Raw genomic sequence first — 14,865 nt, 5'->3', positions numbered from 1 at the left:
TGCCTATCCAAGAGTTGCATAAATGTCCCTAATGTATCTGACGACTACCACTGCTGGCAGTGCATTCCATACACCGACCACTCTCTGAGTAAAGAACCTACCTCTGATATCTCCCCTAAACCTTCCTCCAATTAACTTAAAGTTATGACAGACGCTTCCACCATGGGAAAAAGCCTCTGGCTATCCACTCTATCTATGCCTCTCAACATCTTGTACATCTCTCATCTTTCTTTTCTCCAATGAGAAAAGCCCTAGCTCCTCAACCTTTCTTCATGAGACATGCCCTCCAGTCTCTCTCTAATGGTTCCACATCTTGCCTATAGTGAGGTGATCAGAACTGAACACAATATTTATTCTATGTGTGGTCTAACCAGAACTCAAAACAGCTGGAGCACAACCTCACAGCTTATAAACTCAATCCCCCTGTAATGAAATCCAACGCACCATACACCTCCTTAACAACCTTATCAACTTAGGTGGCAACTTTGAAGGATCTATTGACATGGACCCCGAGATCCGTCTGTTCCTCCAGCCTGCCAAGAATCCTGCCTTTAACCCTGTAATCTGCATTCACATTTGACCTTCCAGAGAGAATTACTTCACACCTTTGCAGGTTGAACTCCATCTGCCACTTATCAGCCCAGTTCTGCATCCTGTCAATGTCCTGCTGCAATTAGCAACAACCCTCCACATTATCCACAATTCCACCAACCTTTATGCCATCGACAAACTTACTAACCCACCCTTCAACTTCCTCGTCCAAGTCATTTATAAAAATCACAAAGAGCAGAGGTCCCAGAACTCATCCCTGCAGAACACCCTGGTCACTGAGTTCCAGGCTGAATACTTGCCATCCACCACCACCCTCTGTCATCTATAGACCAGCCATTCTGTGTCCAGACAGCCAGATTTCCCTGTCTCTTATCAAAGTATGGTTTTCCAAGTAATCATAAATCTTGTCTCTCAGAATGTTCTCCAATACTTTGTCCACCACTGATGTAAAACTGGCTGGTCTGTAATATCCAGAATTATCAGTAATCCCTTTCTTGAACAAAGGAATAACATTTGCTACCCTCCCGTCATCTGGTACGACTCTAATGGACAGTGAAGACGCAAAGATCACCATCAAACGCGCAACAATCTCTTATCACACTTCCTGTAGTAACCGAGAATACAGTCCATCTGGTCCAGGGGATTTATTTAACCTGATGTTTTTCAAAATTTTCAGCACATCCCCCTTCCAAACATCGACCTGTTCTCGCATATCAGTCTGTTTCACGCTGCCCTCAGAAAATTCAATCCCCTCTCAATAGTGAATACTGAAACAAAGTATTCATTAAGGACCTCTTTACTTCTTCCAACTCCAAGTGCAAGTTCCCTCCACTATCCCTGATCTGCCCTGCCCTCACTCTGGCCATCTCTTATTCTTCACATAAGTGTAGAACGCCTTAGGGTTTTCCTTCATCCTACCCGCTAAACTATTTTCATGCCCTCTTCTAAGTCCACTCTTCAGTTCCTCCCTACAATTCCCATTCCTGTCCACATGGGGAGCAACGCTCTTGAACCTGTTGAACAAGGACAGGGGAGGACGCTCCTGTACCTCTATCTCCTGGATTCCTCTACCTGCCTCTCTCACAGCCACACCATCCTGTCCTTGACCACAGGCTAATTTGGTATTAGTTAGTCTAAGGGGTGTGACTGTCTCCTGAAACGCAACATCCAGGTAACTCCCTGATATGTCACAATGTTTGAAGCTCAGACTCCAGCTGATCGACTCTGAGCAGGAGTTCTTCCGGCAACCAAGATTCACGAGAGAGCTGGTCACTGGGAACCACAATGGGGTCCACCAGCTCCCACATCACACAGAAACAACACATCACGTGACCCTCCATCTTTTTTTTAGTTTGGAATCTTGAAAAAACACTTCACTGTTTTTATACCTCTGCATGGGTGACCCTGTAGAGGTTTATAAAATCATGAGGGACGTAGATAAGATGACTACCAAAGGTCTTTTCCCCAGACTGGGGAGTTCAAAGCTAAGGAGCGTATTTTTAAGGTGAGAGAAGAAAAATTTAAAAAGGACATGAGGGGCAACTTTTTTGACCCAGAGAGTGGTCAGTATGTGAGATGAACTGCCAGAGGAATGGTAAATGCAGGTACAGTCACAAATCTTAAAAGACATTTGGTTAAGTACATGAATTGGAAAGGTTTGGAGAGAAATGGGCCAAATGCAGGCAGGTGGAATTAGTTTAGTTTGGTAACATAGTCAGCATAGACTGGTTGGATTGAAGGATCTGTTTCTATGCTGTATGAGTCTATGGCACTCTGTGTAGAACATCAATACTTCTTGGTCTCTTGGAGAATGGAGAAACAGAGTGGTTTGGATATATCAGACTCTCTGGATTCTTGTGGTGCAGAGAGGAATTGGCTGCTTCCAACTGTCTCTGCACGTTCCAGCTAAATGGGGAGAGGTAGAGGAACGAAGGGTTACGATTCCATCAAAGTGTAGCTGGTGAGCAACTATCCCATAAATTCATGATTTGCTGGGTTGCCACCATCCAGGAAGCTGTTTGTCCTGAAATCTACGCCGCCTAATTTTGATATGTTCATATTCATCTGTGGCAATTTCACCTGGTAGTTTACTCCCCTGTCTCCAGGGAGCTGGCATGTATCTCCCTACCCCAATACTGTATGCACCAAGCCCATGCCACCCTCACTGCTATTTTAAGTTTGCAACTTACTGTCTCTCCAATTTGATGTTCTTACAAGTTCATCAAGCACTGCCCACCCTCATCACGCTTCTCTCATTTCCTTCCCTTTACTTCCCCCTCATCCAGCTCTGCCAGCATTGCCCCTGCTGGCAGAGCTGGATGAGGGGGAAGTAAAGGGAAGGGTGGATCCCATTGTGGTTCCCAGTGACCAGCTCCTCTCACACCCCAGCATCTCACCATGCTCAAGTTTGCCAAATTCTCCAGCCTTTCTTCTCTCATATGTCTGCCACTTAGCCCCACTATCAATCCATGCACATACTGACATACCAATTTCAATGCCAAGGAGACCTTTAAATTATTTGTCATCTTGAGCATGTCATGTCAGTGAATTTTACTCGGAATCTGGAGGCTACCTTGGAACAGGAGAAAGAGGAGGTGGGGGAAAACGTAAGAAGCAGGCATTCACTCCTAACAGACTGTTCAAGAGGGCTTGTGGAAACTCTGCTCCTTATGTAATAACTTCACTTTGCCACTCTCACTCTATCCTTTCACTGTTTTGATGCTTGTAAATTTCCTTGCATGTTGGCTGCCAGTGTCTTCTCAAATCTTTTCTTTGCTGTTCTTACAATATTATACTGTTTCCTTATATTTCTATACTCAGTGATAGTGGAGTATCACATTAAGTTCATATTCCCTGTTTAGGGAGAGAGTTGAACAGTCAAACTGAACTTTCACTCCTAAATTGAAAGTTTTCATATGGGCTTTGATGGACATCATCTGATCATTCGCACTCACTGTTCAGGAGCAAAAGTCAAGAATGATAATTTGACAAGTGTCATAACTTGCAATTACATAATGCCTTTCAAAGCAGCAAATATCGCAAATCATAGAATCCCTACAGTGTGGAAACAGGCCCTTTGGCCCATCAAGTCAACACCGACCCTCTGAAGAATAACCCGCCCAAAATCCATTATCCTACCCTATTTTACCTATATTTATCCCTGACTAATGCACCTAACCAACACATCCCTGGACACCATGGGCAAATTAGCATGGCCAATTCAACTAACCTGCAGAGAAAATGCTGGAAAATCTCAGCAGATCTGGCAGCATCTGTAAGAAGAGAAAAGTGCTGACATATCGAGTCTAACTGACCCTTTGTCAAAGCATTTTCTCTTTTGGTTTCAGATTCCAGCATCCGCAGTAATTTGCTTTTATCAACGAACCTGCACATGTTTGGATAGTGGGAGGAAACCAGAGCATGCAGACACAGGGATAATGTGCAACTCCACACAGACGTTCACCTGAGGCACAGAGACATTCGCCCGAGGCTGGAATCGAACCCAGGTCCCTGGCACTGTGAGCAGCAGTGCTAATGACTGAGCCACCACGCGATCCCAGTGTGGAGGATTTGTCGTGGAAGATTTTGGTGAAATGTCAGAAAGCATTTTGAGAAGGGTTTATCAAGAGGGGGAATGTCGTGAGGCACAGAGTTTACAAGATAGAGTTCTAGAAAATGGAACAAGTCAACTGATCCTTTCTGCCACTGGTGACAGAGGGAATGGAGAACTGTGCTCATGAGATTGGAATGAAGATGTGGAGTTGAGTGTGATCTGGATTTTTTCATTTGCAGTTCAAAACTATAAGATATAGGAGCAGAATTAGGATGTTCAGCCCATCTTGTCTCCTCCATCTTTTATTCATGACTGGTATGATTCTGAACCACATCACCATGCCTTCTTCCCGTAGCCTTTGATCCCCTTACTAATCAATAACCAATCTATCTCTGTCTCAAATACACTCAATGACTTGGTGTCTACATCCTTCTGCAACAATAAGTTGCACAGATTCGCCACCACTTGGCTGAAGCAGTTCCTCTTCATGTCAGTTCTAAGGGTCATCCCTTCACTCTGAGGTCATGCCCGTGGGTCCCAGTCTGTCCTACCAATGGAAACATCTCCACATCTAATCTAACCAGGCCTCTCTATAAGTTTAAATGAGATCCCCGCTCCCCCCAATCCTTCTAAACTCCATGAAGTACAGACTAAGAGTCTTCAACTATGGCTCACACCACAAGCTCTTCAACCGCAGGATCATTCTTGTAACCTTCCCTGGACCCTCTCAAACGCCAGCACATCCTTCCTTAGATACAGGGCCTGAAATGGCTCCCAATATTCCAAATGTGGTCTGAACACAACCTCAGCAATACATTTCTGCTCTTGTATTCTAGCCCTCTTGAAGTGAATGCTGACGTTATATTTGTCTCCTAACTGCCAAATTAATGTAAGTGTTAACCTTAAGAGAATCCTGAACTAGGACTTGCAAAGGCCATTGTGCTCTAGTTTGTCCTCATTTAGAAACCTCAGTGTATAACTTCAAACTTTCCAACATTGTCTTCCATCTGCCACTTCTTCACCCACACGCCTAACCTGTCTAAGTCCTCTTGCATTGCCCCTGCCTCTTCAACACGACCTGCCCTCTACCTGTCTTTATGTTATATGCAAATATAGTGACAATGCCCTCAATTCCTTTGGCCAGATCATGAGTGTATAATGTGAATAGTTGTGCCAATACATACTGCTGTAGAACTTCACTTGTCACCGGTTGCCACCTTGAAAAAGACCTCTTTATCCCCACTCTCTGCCTTTTGCCATTCAGACAGTCTTCTGTCTATTCCAGTATTATACCCCTCACACCACGGGCTATTATCTTATTGAGCAGCCTCCTGTGCAACACCTTGTCAGTGCGGTGAGTGAGTTCCAGTCTACCATAGTCCTGAACAAAGTTTCTCACACATTTCTTTAGTTTTCATCTATTTTAACTGTGCAACTGAGCTGTTGTGTACAATTTACAGGAACCCTGTGATGGGAAGACAGAAGTCCTCAGCAATGGTGAGACCTCCCATATTATATGCCTCTGGGAGCATGCCTAATGCCTAATGCTGGAAGCCAGGCACCACCTCTTCAACTGCCGTGCTTGACCCTGAATTTAACAATGCTGTAGATAAAAGGCAAAGCAGCTGCTGCTTCCAGGTCAGAGATCTGGAGGTGCTGGAGAGGAGGGCTATCCTTGTTTCTGCAGACCGATAAGGAAACCATGTCAACAGACCCAGCCAGGCTGGACCCAAACAGCAGCATGTGTCAGTGAGAACATCACGATGTCCTGCCCTCTCTGAGGATACCTTCTCTTTAACTCTGCCAATGCACATCTTAACTGGTTTGGCAAGAGAAGAGCCCAGTCACTCATTTAGATATTGGGACAGTCCAGCAGGCAATCAAACCACTCAGTCTCATTGTGATGTGCTGTGCAACTCTACCATTACCACCAGTATTAAGCCATTCTAAAAATGCACAATCTTTCATGCATCTTCTACAACTAAACCCCCTTCTTATGTAGGCAGCACAGGCATTCCGCGAACTGCTTAGATGAGGCCCGCACTGGACAACCTCAGCTCTGACTCCACCTTGAGCAGGAAGCTGATGAACCCGCTGCTGGGAAGGCTTTCACCTCTAAAAGCTGAGAGAATTTCACCTCAGAAAGTCCTCTGAGGTGTCTAGACAACACAGTCTGGTGATCACACCATTGATATCTCTCAGCAGCTGGTCAAGGAAGGTCTCTGACAGTCAAAGACTGCCAGAGGATTGGTACCTGCTCAGCAACAGGCAGAAGACATGCCCTTGTTCTTCCCAGAAATGGCTTGGTCAAAGTACAGTGCCAGGCACAGGTAGATCAAGTGGTTTTAGCAAAGGTATTCAGTAAACCGAATGAAGACCGGAAGAGTCTATCAATGTTATCAGTGCTGTGCTGGCTCTGTCATGCATACATCTTGGTGTCTCCAGGGATTGGTTGGTGACCAGCGTGAAGACTCAGGTCCAGAAGCACAGACTGCATCTGCCGATATGAACACAGACTTTCATTCCATCATGCAAGCTGTGGATGCTCAGCATTGACAGCAAGGCAAGAGGGAGAGGATGTACCTTGATCTCACTCCAGGAGCTCCTTCCTCTTGGAGACGGAGTGATGCTAGCAGACACTCACAGTGCGGAGGATTGACAGACAGATCTCCGAGGGGCTTATTCTTTGCCACTGCACCTCCCCCTTGCTGCTGTTTCTATAGTCTTTCTATCAACAAGGATGAGCCTATAGACTACATATCAACAAGGATGAGACTATAACTGGCCAGGAGACTGTTAGCATGCCTAGGCCATATAGGCTGAAAGGTATAGGTGGATGACCTTTAATATCTTCCAGTCCAATAGGATCAACCACAGAGGAAACTCCCTCCGTGCTGGTACACATGAGAGCATTCAGTGCAATTAGTCCACACCAGTAGAATTGAGGCTGGCCTTTGAACCCTGTCCTTATGTATTCTTCAAAGTGAAAAACACAATGTGCCAATATTTTGGAAATATATTCTGCAGGAAATGGCTTATTATCTTTGTAGTCTCAAGACAACAGACCAGTCTGTTTTGGATTTCCTCTTTCACCTTTGAAGGAACATTGTTGGAAATTCCTTTCACATGCATAGGTGTGACATTTCGTGGTTATCTCTCTCTGCAGGCAGCTACGTATTTTACATCTACAGGCATTTTTGGCTGTACCGGCCCTCTTTTAAAAACATATTTGGAATTAGAAGTGAAAAATATCCCCAGCATTCAGAGTTGTGATCCATGGTCATGATAGTTGCTGAGCATTGCTTATCTCTTCAAAGTAATCAACATATAGACTGCAGGAAGCTTCAAATGTCAGGTATCCTTAAATACTGACATTGAGGACAGCAGCCAAGGTGTTTAATTTTCATGTAGAAATCATGGAAGCTAAACACAATCAGCAGAGACTTTACTGGGGCTTAGCCTGACATATCAGCATTTACACCCATCTCATGAGTGAAAATATAGAATCAGTAATGATTCTACACATATCTGCAGTGGAGAGTACATTTTCTGTCACAGTTTTTCAAGGCAGACCACTGGCATTCAAGGTTGGGAGATGTATTATGGGCAGTTCACAGATCCATTCACCTCAGTACAATTGTCAGCCAAGAGCAACTGCACAAGCTGCTGCATCTCACAGGTTTAACACTGCCCTGGAGAATGCTCAAGCATTTCAAATTTAGCAGTCTACACAAGATGTAAAATCTGAAGGGTTACTGATGATGGAAGAGACAAAACAAGATTTCTCAGGATTGCTGACAACGTGGTGGCAATGATTCTTGAAATGATACTCAAATCTCATAGCCAAACAGATGTGAGAGCTACATATACTTAGATCCATGCAATGTTATTGAACTGTCTTACTACTTTTCCATAATGTTCATGCAATGCATCTATGTGCGGATATCTGAAAGAAGGCTCAGATGAGTGGTTCATGTCCTCAATCAGATGGATGTCAAGGCATTTTTTCAGCAACATGAAAGGTCAAAGACGGCGAAATAATAATAACAGCAAGGATCTCAGTGCTTGGGCTGCTTGACTCTCTTCAACAAATGAGAAGAACTTGAACAGCCTGGGGATCTCTGGTCAATGAAGTTCACCTCCATTATCCTTACTTTGGTTGACATCCCATCCAATACTGTAGTGAAGAGTTCACTTGATAAACTATACAATGCTGCAAACAGTCTTGAGATGGAATTGCTTGAAGCCTTGTTCATTGTAGTCAGCAACACCAACTGGACCAACCTGAGGAATGTGCTACTAAAATTCCACCAACACCTCTCCTGTCCTACCAGTCATCCAAATATCCTTGACCATTGCTTCACAACCATAAAAGATGCCTACTGTTTCTTTTCTGTCCGCATTTTGGAAAATCAGAAGACAATGCTATGCTCTTCCTCCTGGCTTACAAGCATAAATTGAAGCCTGAGGACACAGTCCAGAGAGTATTGCAGTACAAGTCTGAGGAAACAGAAGGGCTACTATGGGACTGCCACCAACATTGGATGCACCTGTTCCTATTAGATTGGCATTAGATTGGCCTTCTTCAGGGTGAACCATCAGAAAGTGACCAGCCCAGATGAGGTCCCAGCTGTGCACTCAGGTCTTGTATGGACTACTGGCTGGAGTATTCGCAGACATCTTCAACCTTTCCTTAATACGATCCTTTGTAAGTCCCCACCTGCTTCAAGTAGACAACTGTAATCCCAGTGCCAAGGAAAAATTGTACAGCATGTCTCAATTACTCCCTGAATATTGCTCTGACATCCTTAATTATGGAGTGTTTTGAGATGTTGATCACGGCTCACATCAACTCCAGCCTCCCAGATCACCTTGATCCTTCGCAAATTACCTATAGCTGCAACAGGTCCACGGCAGACACTATCTCCCTGCCCTTACACTCATCCCTGGAACATCTGGGGAACAAGGATACCCAAGTAAAGCTCCTACTTATTGACTACAACTCCATGATCTATACCATAATTCTAAACAAACTCACTTCCAAACCTCCCCCAGTAACTGGATTCTCAACTTCCTGCCCAACAGACCTCAGTCAATAAGAATAGGTGACAACACCTCCTCCCAAATAATCTTCAACACCGGTATCCTGCAAGACTGTGTACTCAGCTCTTTACTATTCCCCTTATGGACACGTGACTGTATGGGCAAATTCTGCACCAACTCCGTTTACAAGTTTGCTGACAACATCACTGTTGTAGGTTGGATCTAAAACATCGAGGAGACCAAGTACAGGAGGTAGTTAGAGTTCTTAACAGCATTGTGAAAAAACACCAATTTCTCCATCAATGTCAGCAAAATAAGGGAGCTGGTCACTGACTCCAGGAAGCGGAGTGGAGGGCATGCCTCTGTGTGCATCAATGGTGCTGAGGTGAAGATGGTTAAGAGCATCAAGTTCCTGGGAGAAACCATCACCAACTATCTGTCTTTGTCCACCCACGTTGACACTATAATCCAGAAAGCACAGCAATATCTCTACTTCCTCAGGAGTCTAAGGAAATTCGCAGGTACATAAAGACTCTTATAAATTTTTATAGGTACACTATAGAAAGTATCCTGCCTGGACACGTCACAGTGTGGTATGGCAACTCCTCTTCCCGAGACTGAAAGAAACTACAGAGAGTTGTTTCAATCCATCACACAAACCAGTCTCCCATCCACTGATTTCATCTATACTTCCCACTACATTGCTAAACCAAACAGCATAATCAAAGGTCCCTCTGCGTCCACTTATATGTTCTTCAACCCTCTTCCATCAGGGAGAAAATATGAAAGCTTGTGTACACATTTGAAAAGATACAAGAACGGCTTCTTCTCCACTGTTATCTAACTTTTGAATGGACATCTTTAATGTTAAGTTGCAGGCATAGAGTCAAAGAGATGCACAGCATGGATAACTCATCCACGCTGACCAGATATCCTAACTCACTCTGCTCCCATTTGCCAAAACTTGGCCCCTATCCTTCTCAGTTCTGGATCAGTGGTGCTGGAAGAGCACAGCAATTCAGGCAGCATCCGGTGAACAGCAAAATCGACGTTTCGGGCAAAAGCCCTTCATCAGGAATGCTGCCTGAATTGCTGTGCTCTTCCAGCACCACTGATCCAGAATCTGGTTTCCAGCATCTGCAGTCATTGTTTTTAAGGAGAAAGTGAGGTCTGCAGATGCTGGAGATCAAAGTTGAAACTTTATTGCTGGAACAGCACAGCAGGTCAGGCAGCATCCAGGGAACAGGAGATTCGACGTTTCGGGCACAGGCCCTTCTTCAGGAATTCCTGAAGAAGGGCCTGTGCCCGAAACGTCGAATCTCCTGTTCCCTGGATGCTGCCTGACCTGCTGTGCTGTTCCAGCAATAAAGTTTCAACAGTCATTGTTTTTACCCTATCCTTCTAAACCCTTCCTATTCATTTACCCAGGCAGATGCCTTTTAAATGCTGTAATTGCCTCCATCACTTCCTCTGGCAGCCCATTCTGTACGCGCACCACCTTCTGCATGAAAAAGTTGCCCCTTAGGTCCCATTTATATCTTTCTCCTCTCACCCTAAACCTCTGCCTCATCCAGGGAAAAGACTTTGTTTATTTATCCCATCCATGTCCCTCATGATTTTATAAACCTCTATAAGGTCTCCCCTCAACCTCTGACACTCCAGGGAAAACAGCCCTAGCCTATTCAACCTCTCCCTTTAGCTCAAGTCGTTCAACCATGGCAACAACCTTGTAAATCTTTTCTGAACCCTTTCGAGTTTCATAACATCCTTCCTATAGGAAGGAGACCAGAATTGCACACAATATTTCCAAAAGTGGCCTAACCAATGTCCTGTCCAGCCACAACATGACATCCCAATTCCTGTACTCAATGCTCTGACCAATAAAGGAAAGCATACCAAACACCTTCTTCACTATCCTATCTACCTGCGACTCTACTTTCAAGGAGCTATGAACCTGCACTCCAAGGTCTCTTTGTTCAGCAACACTCCCGAGGACCTTACCATTAAGTGTATACGTCCTGCTAAGAGTTGCTTTTCCAAGATGCAGCACCTCGCATTCATCTGAATTAAACTCCATCTGCCACTTCTCAGCCCATTGGTCCATCTGGTCAAGATCCTGTTGTAATCAGAGGTAACCTTCTTTGCTGTCCACTACACCTCCATTTGCAAACTTACTAACTATACCTCTTACTCGCATCCAAATCACTTATATAAATGATGAAAAGTAGTGGTCCTTGTGGCACTCCACTGGTCACAGACCTCCAGTCTGAAAAACAACCCTCCACCACCGTCCTCTATGTTCTACCTTTGAGCCAGTTCTGTATCCAAATAGCTAGTTCTCCCTGTATTCCATGTGATCTAACCTTGCTAACCAGTCTCCCATGAGGAATCTTGTTGAATGCCTTAATGACATCTATCTGGATCACGTCCACTGTGTTATTGCTTCAAAAAACTCAATCAAGTTCTTTTGACATGATTTCCCACGCACAAGTCATTCTGATTATCCCTAACATTCCTTACCTTTCCAAACACATGTAAATCCTGTCCCTCAGTTTCCCTCCAACAACTTGCCCACTGCCAATGTCAGGCTCAACGGTCTATAATTCCCTGGCTTTTCCTTACCACATTTCTTAAATAGTGGCACCACATTAGCCAACCTTCTGTCTTCCAGCACCTCACCTGTGACCATCGTAGATACAAATATCTCAGCAAGGGGCCCATCAATCACTTCTCTAGCTTCCCACAGAGTTCTTGGGTACACCTGATCAGGTCCCGTGAATTTATCCACTTTTACGCATTTTAAGATATCCAGCACCTCCTCATCTGTATTATGGACATTTTTCAAGGTGTCACCATCTATAATCCCCATATTCCATATCTTCCATGTCCTCTTCTGCAATAAACATTGATGCAGAATACAGCGTGACCACCCCTGTATCCACGGGTCCAGTTACTGCGGTTTCAGTTACACGCAGTTTATCATGGCCTGAACATATAAAATGGAACATTCCAGAACCAGGGACCAGGAGGCTGCCGGGAAGGTACGTTTCCCATTTAAATGAATAGGTTCGCACCTGTCCGCGATTTTGGGCTTCTGCATTAGGTCCTGGATACGGGAGGGACTGCTGTACTCGTTTAGTATCTTCCCATCTCCTGTGGCTCCACATACAGGCTGCCCTTGCTGATCTTTGAGGGGCCCTAATCTCTCCCTGGTTACCCCCTTGTCTTTAATGTATTTATAAAATCCCTATGGATTCTTCTTAACTCCAGTTGCCAAAGCTATCTCGTCCCCTTTTTGCCCTCCTGATTTCCTTCTTAAGTATACTTCTACTGCCTTTATACTGTAAGGATTCACTCGATCTCTCCTGTCTATACCTGACATATGCTTCCTTATTCTTAGCCAAAACCTCAATTTCTCTAGTCATCTAGCATTCCCTACACCTACCAGCCTTACCTTTCACCCTAACAGGAATATACTGTCTCTGAACTCTCATTATCTTATTTTTGAAGGCTTCCCATTTTCCAGCCATCACTTTACCTGCAAACATCTGTCCCAATCAGCTTTTGAAAGTTCTTGCCTAATACCATCAAAATTAGCCAACTCCAATTTAGAATTTCAGCACTTAGATCTGGTCTATCCTTTACCATCACTATTTTAAAACTAATAGAATTACGGTTGCTGGCCCCAAAGTGCTCCTTCACTGACAACTCAGTCACCTGCCCTGCCTTATTTCCCAAGAGTAGGTCAGGTTTTGCACATTCCCTAATAGGTACAGCCACATACTGAATCAGAAAATTGTCTTGTACACACTTAACAAATTTTGATATCTCTCTCTGCACCTTCCCATTGGCTCTAACATTGTATCCTGTCCTCTGTTCAGTGAACCTGTTGGACTTGTACATTGTGATCTGCCTGTAAAGCATGTAAGACAAAACTTTTCACTGTACCTCAGTACAAGTGACAGTAATAAATCAAATTAAATCAATTGTGACCTTGACATCCTTCACTCGTTTTGATCTCCCTGTAATATATTGCAAAGTTCAGCAATGATGGGACGGGGTATTCTTTACCTTGACCTGCACTAGACAATTGAAGAAAATGACAATGGGGCTTATAGATTTGGGATGACCTCATTCTCCTCTGCTTCCTCGGTGGATCTTCATTTGCTGTTTCTTCCTCTGCTGCTGGTTGCTATTCTTGCTGGATTGCTGGCTCAAAGATGTGGGTCTTTTTCAGTCTGGAAAAATGTTGTGACTGGTGTGCCATAGAGATTAGATTACTTCCAGTGTGGAAACAGGCCCTTCGGCCCAACAAGTCCACACCGCCCCACCGAAGCGCAACCCACCCATACCCCTACATTTACCCCTTACCTAACACTACGGGCAATTTAGCATGGCCAATTCACCTGACCTGCACACCTTTGGACTGTGGGAGGAAACCGGAGCACCCGGAGGAAACCCACGCAGACACGGGGAGAATGTGCAAACTCCACACACTCAGTCGCCTGAGGCAGGAATTGAACCCGGGTCTCTGGCGCTGTGAGGTAGCAGTGCTAACCACTGTGCCACCGTGCCGCCCATTGAGATCTGTGCTGGGATCTCAACTCTTTACAATTCATATCAATAATTTGGATGAAGGGACCAAAGTATGGTAGCTAAATTTGGTGATGACATAAAGATAGGTGGGAATTTGTGTTGTGAAGAAGACATAAGGAGCCTAGAAAGGGATATAGCTAAGTTAAGTGATTGGGCGAAGATCTGCCAAATGGACTACAATGTAGGAAAATGTGAAATTGCCAATTTTTTCAGAAAGAATAAAAGAAGAAGCATATTACATAAATCATGAGATGTTGCAAAACTTGAAATGCAGAGAGATCTGAGTATATTGGTGTATGAATCACAGAAGGTTAATATGCAGTTCAAGCAAAGAATCAGGAAAGCTGTGTTATGTTTTATTGCAAGGATTAGTGAATGTAACAGTAGGTTATGCTTCAATTGTACAGAGCATTGATGAGACTGCATCTAGAGTATTGCATAAAGTACTGATCACTGCACATAAAAGAGTGATCTTAATTCACTGGAAGCAGTTCAGAGAAGGTTTATGAGACTCATACCTGGAATGAATGAAATGGGAACAGAAAGTGCTGGAGAAACTTAGCAGGTCTGGCAGCATCTGTGTAGAGAAAGCAAGTTAATATTTTGAATCAGGTGACCATTCTGCAGAAATGAAAATGAATGGATTGGCTCAAAAAGAAAGGGTCCACATGCTAGGCCTCTATCCTCTGGGGTTTAGAAGAGTCAAACTTGATTTAAATGAAACTTATATGACCCTGAAAGAATTTGACTGGGTGGATGTAGAAGGAATGGTTTCTCTTGTGGGAGAATCTAGAACATTGCCATTTGTTTGAAGTACATCCATTGTATTAGCCACAAACTGCCAGCACATTCTGCAAGTCTGCCAGTGAGTGATCCCGGTGTCACACAGAAATGCGTCCATCTCCTGTCTGATTGTTTAGTACTCCCCAAAGTCACAAGCTGCTTTCGTTTCCATCTGTTCCAAAAAGCTCCAATCCACAGAGAGAGGCTGGGAGCCTGTAACTGAGCTCGAAAGACCTTGTGCACCAAAACCTAATGACCTACATAGAGATTGTCAGCCCATAGGCTCGTGCTGATGCCAGTGTGCTCTAAGAAAATAATGTGAAGTGGATAGTCTGGCA

General features: G+C 44.2%; 1 protein-coding gene across 6 annotated transcripts in view; it reads right to left on the bottom strand.

Moving 5' to 3' along the window:
- Positions 1–14,865, bottom strand: part of LOC122548194 (antizyme inhibitor 2-like) — a 125,429-nt gene that overhangs the window by 20,171 nt on the left and 90,393 nt on the right. The gene's annotated exons all lie outside the window — the stretch shown is intronic.

This window comes from Chiloscyllium plagiosum, unplaced genomic scaffold, assembly GCF_037043375.1.
Source record: "Chiloscyllium plagiosum isolate Xiang-an unplaced genomic scaffold, Cpla_swu_hap1 HiC_scaffold_5, whole genome shotgun sequence".
NCBI classification, from domain to species: domain Eukaryota; kingdom Metazoa; phylum Chordata; class Chondrichthyes; order Orectolobiformes; family Hemiscylliidae; genus Chiloscyllium; species Chiloscyllium plagiosum.
The sequence above is the reverse complement of the archived record's forward strand: the minus strand, read 5'-3'. Positions and strand labels throughout refer to the sequence as shown.